The following is a 15568-nucleotide window of genomic DNA, read 5'->3' as shown; positions in this document are numbered from 1 at the left end:
AAACGAATTCCGGAAAATTCAAAAAATGTATTCCCTAAAGTTGTTTTATGTGAAACGAACGGAATTCAAATATTGGAAATTTTGTTAGCTATACAAAGATAAGTAGAAATTTTCATGCGGTTGGATTGTCCATGTGCTATACCCAGAGGAACATACGCTTTTAGATATACAAGCGAAGTCTAGAACAGCGAAACTTCATATTATCTCAAGAGCTTATGTCCTAGCCAAAAAACAGAATAACATTTTACAAATTAAAGTGAATAGCGATGTTTGAAGAATCATTGGCCATAGCCTGAACTAGGACCATCTGGAAGACTCCTTGGGCACTGGTTTGTGATTGGATCGGCTTGGACCCTCCCACCTATTCAGGAGACATTCGAAGTAATGCAGTCGCGATAATACCGTTTCGTTTACATTTCCGAATGATATGACATCTCTTTTGCTCCACAATCGCTCTGGCAAAATAGCGAATAAAATACAGATCCATGTAAAAGGATTATGACTCCACTATCATTACTCTATGTCATAAAGGATGAATCATTAGTCACCAGACATTATAATACACGTACAATATAACTTATCGATAAGTGAGTGACTCTTAGATCAAATTAACAACGCTAATTTGGTTGTCTTTGAATTATCAATTTTTGTGATAACCTGTTGAATTCTTTTGCATGACTTGTGCAACGTCCTAAGGTCAATAACTCTTATACAAAAGGACGGACTTTATATCAAGACTCGATTGGTGGTCAACACCACTGTCCTTTGATGATATAGATATAAAGGGTGATTTCCAAAGATGAATATATATATAAAGAATATTCAAGAGGTCTTATCCCTTCAAATCCAACTACACCAAACTTCATGTGACTAAACCCTAGGTTCAACCTAACGACTTTTTCCTCTCCTTTCCTTTTGGGCGGCTTCACTAAAATAATAGTCAAAACTAAATAACAAAGAGGCGAAATTATTAATTCAAAGCTCGCACCATATAATTCTACTACCAAGCACACGCCCAATAGCATTCGCGCAAGTACTTACAACCATCCCCAGGAACACGTAGACGCAGTCGTTAAGAGCATGTAGACTCTACAAAAAGATGTAGATCGTATTATACGTGGATCATACGATAACGGATTGCATGGACACGTGTGGTGCATAAAAGTAGTTTGGAATGGAATGGGAAGAGAGTCTACACATCAGAAGATGCTCCCCGTATTTCTGTATTGTCCAAAACAGAGGGATGTTACAAAATGCGGTTTGCATCTGTTTTGTTCGTGCAGTCCGAGGAGGCGAGAGGGATGGTTAAGGCACTCCACAAGCTCCTCCAGCGCGCAGCCCAGCCAGAGTCCATGTGGAGGGGCCTAACGTCTTCCAGTCTATCGGCCAGAGATGCTACTCCTCTCAACTGGTTCGTCTTGTCCATCTCTATCTCCATCTCCATCTCCTTCTTCTTACTCCTCTTATGGGCGGTTGCTTTCTTGAGGGCCCGACCACTCATCCCCTCAACAATGGCGCCACTAGCCCGACCACAGCGGTTGGCAGAGACGAATAGTGTGGTGGTGCCGCCGCCTGAACGAGCTGCTGAAACAGCAGCTGGCGTGGGGAGGACCGCCAGCAGTGGCAGAGTCAGGCACGCCCCCACATTTCATCTCCTCCCAGTTCTAACTCCATGACTCTCAGCTGACCCCCGGTTAGATTGGTATGTTTAAATCCGATTGGAAAGGCAAAGTCGGAACATCTCTCGTCCTGGAAGCCTTGAATGTTTCTTCCTCTTGATGGATGCGCTGTCCGGAAATAGTTTCTAGGAGGCCACGCTTAATTTTATGATGTATGGATCCATTTTTTCCCGCTGTAAAGGAGGATTATTTTTTCTTTCTCTTTATCGTGAGTAAAGCATATAACTTTGAATAATAGGAGTAGCATATGACACTGAGTTATATTCACCAATAAGTAGATCTTTGTAAGAAGTTTTGCCTTTCCCGACTTTGCTTGTATATCCTAATCCGAGCTTGCGCCGCACCTGTGGGGTAGTCAAAACAAACCTGAAAGTGCTTGTTCTGGTTATAAAACATGGATGATCTAATCACGTGAGCTTTGTAAATGCGTGCAGGGTGAATTCCAGGATCGTGCTTCTCGTGCTCATAAACAAATTCAAGATCTTAGCCCGGTTCATTCCAAATAGCTAATTTTGGTTGGATCATTACTGAATTGGATAAAAAGTAATTTACATACACTAGTTATGTCAAAAGTCACTTAACATATAAAAGTTTGTTAAAATTACCAACTGCGTATGAAATTACCATCAAGATGAATAAGTTACTCACCACAAAAATAAGCAGACCATATCGAGATTGGTTAACAAAATTGCTATGTTAGTTATTTTGAGAGATTGTGAGTGGGCCTTTAAATAAGCAGACCATATACTACACTTTAGGTATAATATGCCGCATCACTTAATATATTAATATCATAAATCAATCTTAATATTACATGTTTAGTATTTCTTCACTTGATCAAACTAGAAAAGAACATAACAAAATGATTTACTTAAACAATCCTCATCTGTTCACGCCAGGAAATACTTTCCCTAGTAAAACACAAAGCTATAAATTGACTCAATGGAAATTACAATAAACGGCGTCTTTCCTTCGACAAGGACGTAATTATGTATCCATGACTTTTTTTGGTCATTTCTCTGATCTGCTCTCTACAAGCGTTGATGAGACGAGAGGCTTCCCTGGGAGGATAGTTATCGGATGCCGCTGCTAGCCTGCTATGCAAGGTGAAGTCGGTGCTTGCTCCGGATATCTACGTAAACCGTTGAATCCGACATGCATGTTCATGCTAAACAATACCTTCATCCAGCAGTTCCGCGCTTCTCTCTTCCTCAACCACCGTCAGAGGAACAAAAAGCAAGAGGAAGGGCAAGCACGACAAGCCACAACACAGCCAACACGCCCACACAAGGCCGGGTGGAAGAAAAGAGCTCAACAGCCTGAAGAAGGCGACCAAGACGGATGCCATTCGAAACACTCCAACGCAGTCGAAAACCGAGGGCACATCCCGCGCAGCAGCATTCCGATCCACGTGGTGGTGAACCCAACACAGAGCGCAAGTACGACCACGCTGGCTTGCAGGTGGGTCAACCCCTGGTATGGGTTGAAGAGGATTCCAGTGGTCATGATAACGGCAAACCCCAGAACCTCCTTCCCCAGCTCTTGCCTATGGAACGGGGATGCTATCTGGTGACCGGGGCCGGGCCGGAATGAGTTGAACGTTCTGGCCTCAGAGCTGCCGGCAGTTGTTCTGCTTCTAGTTCCGTGCCCATTCAACGTGGCTATGGCTCCAACATTGATTGGCGGCAGGACGTCTTCTATGACAGAGATGGGACCGTCCACCACCACGCCGCGTGTTGGGCTAGCACCTTCGTGTGAAGCAGAAGCGGTGGTGTCGTTTGGAATCAGGTTGTTGCATGATGATGCAACCGATGGAATATGGGATGTGAGCTTGTGGAAGAATGAGATGAGCCACGAACGAGTCGCAGAAGACCAGTGAGCAGCCATTTTCCTTCGGACAAGTACCTCTGCACGATGATGGCCACGGAATAAATTCACAAGAGATACGTAAATGTTTAATGGATCACAGATGGTGTTGCACAAATTTTGGGGGCTTTTGTTGGGAAGAGCTGGACCCTCTCCAGGCATAACCTTTCAAGAGCTCGACCAGAACAAGAGAGAAACCGAGAGAGATTCTTTTTATACTGTCTAAAAGTGCGTGACATGGAATTCTCAACTTAAAAATATGAAAAGTCATATATATTATATCAAACTATTTTTTTTCTTATATATTCATATACCGCTCCAAACTCTTTCAAAGGTAATCACTATCCCTTTATTTTATAGAAAATATAATAACATTTTAAGCATGATGAAACTGGGCAAAGACACAGGGGACGACTAATCCGATGTATCCATTGGTCATGTGTAATTTTGTTTAGATGGATAAAAATTTATTCATGTGACTAGTAAGCTTTCTATGATGCTGCATCTATTAGGATCCATGCTGATATTCATTCATTACTATTAACTGAATTAATTTCTAATATACCCGTATGATAGTTTTCTAGTAACATACGTAAGAATAGTCTCTTGCCAATAAATTAACCCATGGATTCAAATCATTTTGTAGTGGGCATGGTATGGCATGCTAGAATTGGCCATCTCCAATTTAATTGACACTACGGATAGTTTATAGCGGTAAACATAATTAAAAAATGATTATATAGAAATTTAAAAAAAAATGAAAATTTTGATAAAATTGACAATAACTTACTTATGACAGTGAGATTATAGAAATCAACGTTCTTATAAATAATTTTTGAAATTTCTCATATTATTTACTTGTTTAGCACATTAGCCTTCTTAACTTGAAAAGATGTGTTCAAGGGTCAAGTCATTGTCCAAGCACCGGCAATAGGATGCTATTATTATTATTTTCGGTGAAACAAAGGTTTGAGAAAAAGGCGAGCTTTTTGCGAGAGAGAGGACAAGTGCCCGGAGAAAAAGAATAATTTGATCGTCCAAAGAGGAGCAGAGAAACGTAAGCAAAAGGATAAATGGGAAAGCGAAACGTCAACAGTTGAAGGTCCAATGCACAAGCAGATTTGTTTAGGCAACCTCGAAAGCGTGGCCCAGACACTGATTAGCACATAAAAGCAAAGTCTAGTGAAACTTCTGACTGTTCCCGGAACTTATTTTTTGGCCAAAGAATAGAACAGCATTTTACGGATTGAAACGAGTTAGTGGTGTTCAAAGAATCACTAGTCACAGCATGAGCTAGGACCATTTGGCCGACCCCGTGCACATCCACATCGGTTTATGACGGGAGTGGCCCGGATCTAATCAGGAGGCATCTCAAATAATGTAATTGCATGATGCTGCTTCATTTACACTTCCAGCGGATGTGGCATCTTTCTTGCTCCACAGTCATTCTGCAAAATAGAAATGTGCATATAAATACAGACCAATCTAAAGGTTGTGATTGCACTATCGTTATCCATCTATGTAATCCACATCGTAAAGAATGAATGCGCAATTTTTATTACACCAGGGACCTTTGCATTGGTTTCGGTTTGAATTAGCACGAAGCAGTCTGTCTATAACTAGCGCTGAGAACTCAACCTCTCCTTGCCACGCCAGGAAGAGAAAGCTAAGACAGGAAAAAAAAAAACTACCGTGGCTATTGAGGATTTGCACTTGCATGACATATCAGCCGAAAGGCAATGCGGAGTATTATGCCCTAGAAAAGCCATTTCACATTCCAAAAGGTGTTTCGCTCGTTCCATCTTAGTCTCAATCACTCAAAAAACACATGATGGTGGCAATCATTCCACTTAATGGAGAACAGAAGTTTCAGTTTCACTAGAATTGGCAAGCAAGTCCCAAAAGCACGACACAGAGGTTTCGAAAAAGGCAATGCTCGAGATACCAATGACTGCTGAAAAATATGCGTCTTGCCACAGCCAATGGACACCCAACAGGTCCCAGCCTGCAGTGACAAATGAAATGGCAGCTGGCAATTGACATGAAAATTAGAGGCTGATTGAAACTCGCCTGTTATGTATCGTCGTCGATTGATTGAGGCATGCGTCAAATGCAAGGAACGTTTCCTCCCTGAAGTATATCCTAAATCTTGATTACTGATTGCTGCAAACATTAATTCTGTTAGCGCTACCTACGAGTCCAAGCATGCTTTCGCACGTTGTTGCATTCCAAACCCTTCTCTGCCTCTGAAGCCAAGGGCCTGAAGCCTGACATAACCACTTGCTATCTAGAAAATTCAAGAAGGTAGAAGTTTGTCAACTGGATCTCCAAGCCGCCACCCATTTAATATTGTAATCATGTTCCCAAATCATTTTAGGAGGCAAATCGGCCAAAATTTTTCCAGCTTCATATTTTGCAAAGTCCATTTTTCGACAAGGTTTATGAATATGTCTTTATCTCTTATAGCGCCGACTTGTTTCCTCGAATATAAAAAATTGCCGTGGATCAATTTTATTTGAGTGCACTTCCAATTTGTACCTTCTCCCAAGAACTTCTGTTCATTGCTTCATTTTGCTTCCATGCGTCACTATGGTCGGTCTTAGCAACCTTGCTCGTGCGCTTTGCTTTCTTCTAGTTTTATTGCGTTGAATTCTTATTTTAGATTCTTTTACTGTTGAACTTGCTGTCTCATTACGAAAAAGGTTTAATATGAAATCTTTTTTGCGCTTTTAGGGCTTCTCCCGATATTGTTCAAAGAGTTGATATCAAAAAGCACATGAATGAGATAAATCTATCAGCTGGGCCGAGCCCATAATTCAATGGATTAACGTCTCCCTTCGCGGGCTACACGTGGCATGTGCATATAACGTCGGACTGTTCGGCTGGAGTGCGATGGAATCGTAATAGCCCAATACCCTAAAATGCCTCCAACTTTAGATTTTGTCCCATTTTTACATTTTATTTAATAAATAACCTCCAATTTATGTCCAGTCCCGATTCTATCCTAAAATTATTTTTGTCCCATGAAAAACCTTCAACTTTAAGTCTTATCCCAATTCTACATTAGACTTTTTCTTGTCCTATAAAAGCTCTCAACCTTAGGTTTTTCTCCAATTTTACCGTCCAATCCCAATTTTACACAAAAATTTGCAAAACTTTTGGAAACATCAAGTGGCTCTCTACAGGACGTAGAAGGCCATAATTCAGGATGTCCTTTTCCCCTGCATTAAGGAAGATATATGGTAGCTTATTTGATATATACAACCTAAAAATGTCCACGTAGTCTCATCAAAGGCTGCAAAATCTCCAAAAAAGAAGTGGGTCACCATGATTCTGCATGACCGGGGACATCTACTTCAGGCGTCACATGGATTCCTAAAATCAGTTAAGAAAGATGCCCAGCAAATGCTACAATTGTACTAGCAGTGATCATGAAAGTAACTCAGTCATAATTATAAAATACGCGCATATAGTAAAGCAGCAGTTCTAAGGCCTACTAGATTTATACAAGTTCTTTGTAGCAGTCGACATGAGCAAACAAGTTCAATAGACTTACATCTAATTTATAAAACTATGAGAACGCATTCTTCAAAACCTCAACAAATAAATAAATGTGAAAACATACCTCTATTTTTGGCAAAGCTTCAAATGGCGAAAGCCAGCATGAAAACAAGAGGACGAAGTTAGTACATCGTCAGATGCTAGATCCAGGAAGTCAAAATATGTGACAGCATGAGCCATAATATCAATTAAGTGGCAGCATGGAGGGTAAAACACGTTATTTGTTGATCGGTGCGGCAGTCTAGAATTGCGTATGCACTACTTGTCAGATTACCTCTAGCAATTAGGTTACATTACACAGATTCAGACTAGTAAAAGCAATGCTATAGTTTGACTGTATACAAAGTATTCTCCATCCGTAAGACTTTTTAAACCACTCTCAGAGTCAATTTGTGGTGTGCTTTATCTTGGGAACGAAAAATGGGCCTCGAAGAGAGAGTTATCATACCGAAAGGAAGGAAGAGTTATCGAAGAAAATCAACTTGTGTCATCCAAGAGATGATTTCACCTATTCATGTTAATAGCTCATATTGACCAATGTAAACCCAACTGATACATCCAAAGCATTCTCAAGTAAAGCATACAGACAAGTATACAGTTCAATCGCAAAAGGAGAAGAATTTACCGATCATGGGATAAGCAACGGATATCTTATTTCACTATTTCATATGCATCCTCAACTATATATCGCTGCCATTTTGTATACGCCCCTTGCCACAACTTAGGATAGGCCGAGGGAGGCCGACCTCATGGCGGTTGGGCATAGTCGACCCTCGCTAGATCTAGGCGAGTCGAGCCTCGCTCAGCCAAGGCGAGGCCAAGCCTCGCGTTGCCACGACGAGGTTGCCAGACCTCGTTTGGCCTGTCCTCGGCCATTACCATGGCCAGTGAGACCGGCTAAAGGAAGAAGAAGAGGGAGAGAAAAAGAAAGAAAAGAAAAGAGAAAAAAGAAAATAGTTTGGGCTTGATTCTATAATTGTTTCCAGAAAAGGATAAGTGCGTTAGAAGTCTTAAAACTTGTCATGAAAGTGCAATTGAGTCATCAAACTTTCAAAAAGAACAATCAAGTCCTAAAAGTTATTATCACGAAAGTTTAATTGAGTCATAAAACTTTCAAAATGTCTTATTAAGTCTTAAAACTTATCACGAAAATATAATTAAGTCCTAGAATTTTTTAAAAAGAACAATCAATGGAAAGACTTAGATTGAACCAAATTGACAAGTTTTATGACTCAATTGCACTGTGACAAGTTTTAGGATTTAATTGCACTTTTGAAAGTTTTAAGATTTAATTGCACTTTCATGACAAGTTTTAGAACTTCCAATGCATTTATCCTTCCAAAAACAAAAAAATCAATTTTTTTTTTTTAGTTCTTGATTTTGTTCCAAATCTATTACCAAGAACAAAAAGTCTATTAAATGAATTTATATTCTTTTTTTGTTTTGCAGAACAAAAGAATAGAATTAATTACTGTTTAGCCAATTATTAAAATGATCTTTGTAATTGTACCACAATCGGTAACTTATTGAATGACTTTGGATAATCCAGCTCAATAAGCATTCCAATGATCCAACTAAAATCAGCTTTTTTATTTTGCATTAACTGGACTAAAAATTCGAATTCGTTTACGGGCACAAAGAGCGCAAGCCTGGAATCGCCTTGCATGCATTTACAAAGCTCATGTGGTCAGATCATCCATGGTCCATATTCAGGACACACATTTTTAGATTTGCTTTGGCTACCTCAAAAGTGCAGCCCGGACACTGGTTAGAAATGCAAAACTTCTGAAAATCCGAGGAACTTATTTCTTGGCCAAAGTATAGGGCTACATTTCGCATATGAAAACACATAAACGCCTTCAAAGAATGTTTGGGCATGATATGAACAAGGGACCATTAGGCTAACTCAGTGCATTTTGCTTCCCCCAACCTTTCGCTATTCATGAGGCATTCGAAATAAAGTGGTTGCGTACCACCGCTTCATTTACGTTTCCGGTGGACGTGGCATCTCTATTGCTCCACAGTTGCTCTGCAAAGTAGAAACACCAAATAAATACAGAGCAATTTAAATGTTAGGATTATACTATCATTATAGATTATCTTATCTGGGTCATAAAGAACGAATGGGCAGCTTTTAGTACATTCGAGTTCATTGCGTGGGTTCAAGTTTGTGTTAGCATAAAGTAGTCCGTCTATAACTCTGCATTTTAAATCTGTAACTAGAACTAAGCACTCTAAGCTCTCCTAATTATGCCAAGAAGAGAAAGCTAAGACAAGCAAAAACTCCCGTTTCGGGGCTACTGTTGAGGAGGATTTGCACGTCCGTGATATATCAGCGGAAAGGAGAAGATAGGGCATGAACTGGCAGAACTGGGGAAACAACCGGAGGGACAATGAGGAATCCCATGCCCTAGAAAAGCATTTCACATGCCGAAAGGTGTCCTTATGTTCCATAAAAGGAGAACCTTTTCATCCAAACAGTTCGTGAGGCAATGAAACCTGAAACAAGGTTTCGAAAAGGCGCACCTAAATGATTGCTGAAAATGAATTTAGATCGCTATGCACAAAAAGGCACGAACCAAGGTTTCGAAAAGGCACACCTACATGATCTTAGATACCGAGCACCTTTGATCGCTGAAAATGCATTTAAAGCCCTGCAACAGCCAAGAGACATCCGACAGGTCCCAGCCTGCAGTGACAAATTAATTAGTAGCTAGCAATCGACATGAATTAGAGGCGGATTGAAATTTACCAGTTACATATCATCCTCGCTGGATTAAGGCTTTGGTCAAATGCAAGGAATGTTTCCTCCCTGAAGCAATTGTAAATCAATGTCGTCCTCTACATACACATGTCATCCATAAAATAACAGGCATGAAGAATCAAAAATTAGGATGACCATCACATGAACTCTCCTGAATACTGATTGCAGCAAACGTTAATTCTGTTAGCGCTCCGTACGAGTCCACGCACGCTCTCGCATGCTGTTACATTCCAGAACCCTTCTCTACCTCTGAAGCCAAGGGCCAGAAGCCTGACATAACCTTTATCAAGAAAATTCAAGCAGGAAGAAGTTTGTCAATTGTATCTCCAGGCCACTCCAGTCTAGTTCCCAAATCATTTTAGCAATGAATCGGCCAATTTCTTTCAAGATTTGGACTATGCACCATTGTATTCTTATGATTGGAAACTCCTTTTTTTTTACATGTGTGCCCGAAAGTCATGAAATATCCTATCTATGTCAAAAATTCAAGCAAGGTTTGTGAATACATCTTATTCTCTTTATAGCACCGACTTGTTTCTTCCAAGCTAAAAGATTGCCGCGGATCCATTTTGTTCAAGTGCACTTCCAATTTATACGTTCCCCTAGGAACTTCTGCTCCTGGGTTCATTGGTTCAATCGCGCACTTTGCTTCTTTCTAGTTTTATTGCGTTGAATTCGTATTCAGATTCTTCTCCTATCGAACTTCCAGTGTGGTCACTAAAACGGTTAAATTGATATCTTCTTTGGGCTTTTCCCAACATTGTTCAGTGTTTTTATATTAAATGGCCCATGCACAAGCTAAATCTATCAGCTGGGCCGAGCCCATAATTCAATAGATTAACGTCTCCCTTCGCGAGCTACACGTGGCACGCACATATAACGTCGGACTGATCGGCTGGAGTATGAAGAGATCATATTAAACCGAACCGGACCCACCAATTGTGTAGGGACGTGGCGAGAAACGAGTAAATCTAAGATTGAGCATTAATTAATTAATTAATTAATTAAAATAAGTTGGCAAGACTTTAGCTACCCGCAAAAAGTCTCCAACCATTATAATCGAAAAAGCAAGATTAATAGTGGTGTCACATGATTTCGTATATGTATCATTACAAGAGATCTTATGTTTCAAATTTGATTTATTTTTTTTAATAGTTAGCGACAAACTCATAAAATTTTATTAGAATAGCATTAAATTTCTTGATTACTACATGAATGGCGTTTTATCTGTTTTGCTGAAAACGATTGCACTACTTAGATGTGCAATTGCATAGAGAACAGCATCTAATTTTTATTTTATTTTTAATTTTGTCGTGGCGTACGAGATAGGATATAATGGAACTTTGTTATTCCCGCAAGAAAGGACAAAGATTTTACTCATAAAGAAACAAGACACAGGAAGAAAACCAGAGTAGCTGGACCACATCGCCCTTTGGATTAGATTAAAACCAAGCATAAAAAATAGGGGAAGAAAAAGAAAAGTGGCGGGGACAAAAATAGAAAAAAGTTAGCACGCGAGCTCCACTTAGTTTTTTAACGGTACCTTCAGGCACCTTTAGGCTTTTTCTTTTATTTTATTTTCTTTCCCCTCTTGTTTAATTTTAATATTAAAAGATTTTATTCGATATATACGAAGATAAATCGAAATCTTTTGCTTCTTCAAAGTATGCGGCATCAAAGCAAAGCTCACGTAATTCAAGCACGACCGCTCATAGTCCCACCTCCGGATGTCATGGAGTTCACGTCAAGGTGCGAACCAAATCGGGAAATGGGGACCACATAAGGTTAAATTCACGACTCTGATTTTCATCGTGATCGATACAATTGACAGGTTTCGTCCACTATATACTTTCATGGGTCGTAATTGCGATGGCCTAGATGGTGATGCGCGGGGAGGAGGGATAACAATACGTCTACGGCTCGATTCCTAGACGTGCACAAGGAAGGAGCCGTCTCATCTCACGTTGCATGAAGATAGAGTTTTGGACTGACTTATAAAACTTGGGTTCTTCTAACTGTACATGCGCGTTTTTTTAGGATAGTATAGGCTGCTGTTACAAATTGTATCAGAGCCAACTCTTAACTGTAAATTAGGCTCCATTGTACATAATCCTTTTTTTTGGGATAGGTCCCAGGCAACGGTGGACGAGGAGAAGGGATACACCTCGTTCCTCGAGCATATCTCTTGTCCCACATTCTTTTTCAAAGAGAGAATTCTAAGCTTGTTTATAAGATTTGGGTTTCTCTAATTGTACATTTTCTTGAGGTAATATGGGCTATTCCGAAATGAACAAAAACGTGATGACTTAATATCCAAAATGACGATGTGTGCATCTTCATCTCAAAACTAAAGATAAATTATATGTGTTAATTTCTTTTCAATTTATCTAGAATCGAGTGGACCACGTGCACAATTACACCTTTTCACCTTCGATTCCTTCCCATTCTCATATCGTCCTCTTCTTCCTTGGTAAATTGACAATGTCAATGTTTTGAATCAATGCTCGAATGCATGAAAGCAAAAGGCAAGAAAAGTTGTGGAAGTAACAATTTCACAAGTCACAACAGAAATCGTTGTTGGGGAAATTATTGATTTTTACATTTATTGTACATATACCAATTCAATCATAAATATTTCAATTATATCAATTCAATTCTAAACATTTTTAGCCATTTGTTGATTTAGTCATAAGCCTTTAAATCATGCCAATTTAATCATAAATTTTTAGTGATTGACCAATTGAGTTCTTCTAGCCAATTTTGGCTGAAAAACACTAATGTAGTGACGATTTAGTCAACACTTGCTATCTTACAAAATAAAAAGATCTAGATTTTTTTTATTTAAAAAATCCACCTTAACGTTAATCGTGTTACATAGGATGATTAACATTAACTAGGATGCCATGTCAGCGTTCCCGCAAAATGTGTAAATTATCGAAAAACATATGATTAAAATAGCAAATCATCAAAAAGGTTGAGAATTGAATTAATCAAATTTAAAATTTAAAATTAAACTGCACGGTTACAATCAACTCAGGGCTTTTTCCTTTTTGTTAATTTTCTAGTCGTTATTTCGTGCCTTCTTTCAAAGCATTAGTCGCGACGTCTTTTTAACTTGTTCGATTAGAGGTTCATTCACGGATCGCGAGACGTGATGGATGATTGTGACTTATTGGTTATATCGGTCTTTTGGTCTTATTACATATGTGGTCAGGCATGATGTCAGAATGGATAATGTCGTGGTTTACGATATTCCAACGTGGCGCTACAATACGATATGGCGTAAACCATCGTCTCTCCAATCCCACTAGAATCAGCTACATGACACAAATTTGACATTGGTGAAGGCCTCTGTGCCCTACGAAAATTGTGGGAAAAGTATTAAAAAGTCTTAAATCTTTTATATTAATGTAAATTTAGTCTTAAATATTTTGTTGGTGTTAATCCAATCATAAACTTTATCTCTTGATATCAATTCAATCATTTTCAACTAATTTTGATAAGATTTTGTTCACTAAATACTGACCAGGTTGACATTGGCGTGATCGGCGTTAACACGTATAATTTTTAATAATATTTTAATATTTTTCGAGTTTTTATTTTATTTTCTTTTTTTCTTTCTCCTCCTCCTTCCTCCAACCAACTGGACCTCAACGATTGGCCAAGGCGAAGGCCAAAGAGGCTCGAGCCCTCGCCAATGACCGCGAGGGCTATCTTGCGTGGTGAGGAGGCTCACTCTCATCAAGTTTGATAGGGTCAAGCCTCACCCAACCTCAAGCATTGCCCATGCTCGACGAGGCTCGAGCCCCGCCAACGATTGCAAAGGTTGCCTTGCAGGGCGCAGCTCGCCCTCCCGGTCGACAAGGGTCAAGCGTCACCCATGGCCTCACCCAAGCAAGGCACCGAGGGTCGGGCCTCACTAGCAAGGCACCGAGGGTCGAGCCTCGCCCGGCCCTTAAGCGTTTGCCCATGGGCGAGGCTCGAGCCTTGTCGGTGGCTAGTAAGCTCGCCAGAGGCCAGTGAGTCCACCTTGACCTCGTTGGCTATCGTCTCTGGAGGTTTGGCAACTGACTGGAGGAAGGAAGAGGAGGAAAAGGAAAAAATAAAAATATAAGGAAAAAAATCAAAAATATTAAATATATTATTAAAAGTTATATACGTCACCGTTAATTGTGCCACATTAGGCGCTCAAAGTCTGGTCAACAAAATCTCGATCAAAATTAGTTAGAAGTGACTAAATTGACTTCGAATGAAAATATTTATGACTAAATTGACACAAAAAAAGTTTATATCTAAATTGACATAAATACAAAAGATTGATGACTTTTTAAACACTTTCCTAAAATTGTCAACTGTCAAATGTTGTATGAACAGCAGAAATCATATGAAAAAAAGTTCTAAAACCCCATGCGATGAATGGTCGCGCGAACTGGAGAAAAATACAATATGACGACGTGGACGATTGCATGTCCATAATAAAGTCTTCGAGCTCGAAGGAGGGTGAAACGATGGGGACGATGCGGGACTCGTGATGTTAAATTCGAAGATCGGCTTGGATTTTCTCGCTCGTATTAATTTGCATCCTCGCATTGCAAGACTTGCCACGGGCACCTCCGAATCAAATCCCAAAGATTCTTATTTGCCTTCAAATAGAAAACCACAAAATTAACCAATCAAGGTCCACAGCCACCCAAATCGAAAATAGGCAGCTCAGCCACGGCAGCCAAAGAGCTTAAGCCTGAGCTTTGTTGGAGATTGGCGCGTCGACGCTAACAAGTTTTAATAATATTTTATTACATTTTGTTGAATTATTTGTTTCTTTTGCCTTTTTTTCTCTTTTTTTTCCCCTTTTTCTTTCTCTAGCCAGTCATCGAACCTTGATGACAGGCTAGAGATGACGGGAGGCACCCACTAGTGAGGCCGACCTCACTCTCTCTAAGCAAGGCATGGCCTTGCCATTGCTAGGCGAGCCCTCACTAAATTTGGGAAGGCTTTGCCTCGCTCAAAGATGGCGAGGTCATCCTCGCCAATGGGTGCATTCGTTGCCTTCCTCAATGACCGGCCAATAGAAGAAGGAAGGGGAGGAAGAAAAAGGAAAATGAAAACAAATAAATAATTTGAAGAAAAATATTATTAATAATTGCTAATGTTAGTATCGACCGGTTAAAATTGATCGGATAAATTGAATTATCAGAAATGCTTTCGAGACTCAATCAACAAAAGAAGAAGAAGAAGGTTTATAATTGGCTTTGTACGATAGTAATAGGTTTAGGATATTTTGGTTATTCTTCCACTTCTAGAGTTAAAGTTTTCTTTTTTAGTAAGGTCGGATGATTTCGGTTCCCAATTTGAACCAACCTGACACTGACCCCTATTCGTGTCAATTTGTTTGCCTAATTTTGGGAAAAAAAAAAAAAAGAGCAAATATGGAGTGCGATCAAATCACAAGAGGCTCCCCGCTTGTCTGAATGCGTGCCCGAGTATCAAAGTATCAAAGTATCAGACGGGAAGAGCCAAACCGTACGAGCCTCCAGCCCACCAAAGCTGGTAAGGAAAGATATTTCCTCTTTAGGCCATTTATTAGTCGACAGAAGGGAAAGCGACCAGCGCAACTTGTCCAGCATTATCATAATTGTCTCGAACATCCTTGAAAAATACTCAAATTAAACCCAAACCTACTTCTCTAACCACACAAAAG

This window comes from Eucalyptus grandis, chromosome 7 (assembly GCF_016545825.1).
Source record: "Eucalyptus grandis isolate ANBG69807.140 chromosome 7, ASM1654582v1, whole genome shotgun sequence".
Taxonomy (NCBI): Eukaryota; Viridiplantae; Streptophyta; class Magnoliopsida; order Myrtales; family Myrtaceae; genus Eucalyptus; species Eucalyptus grandis.
The sequence above is the reverse complement of the archived record's forward strand: the minus strand, read 5'-3'. Positions refer to the sequence as shown.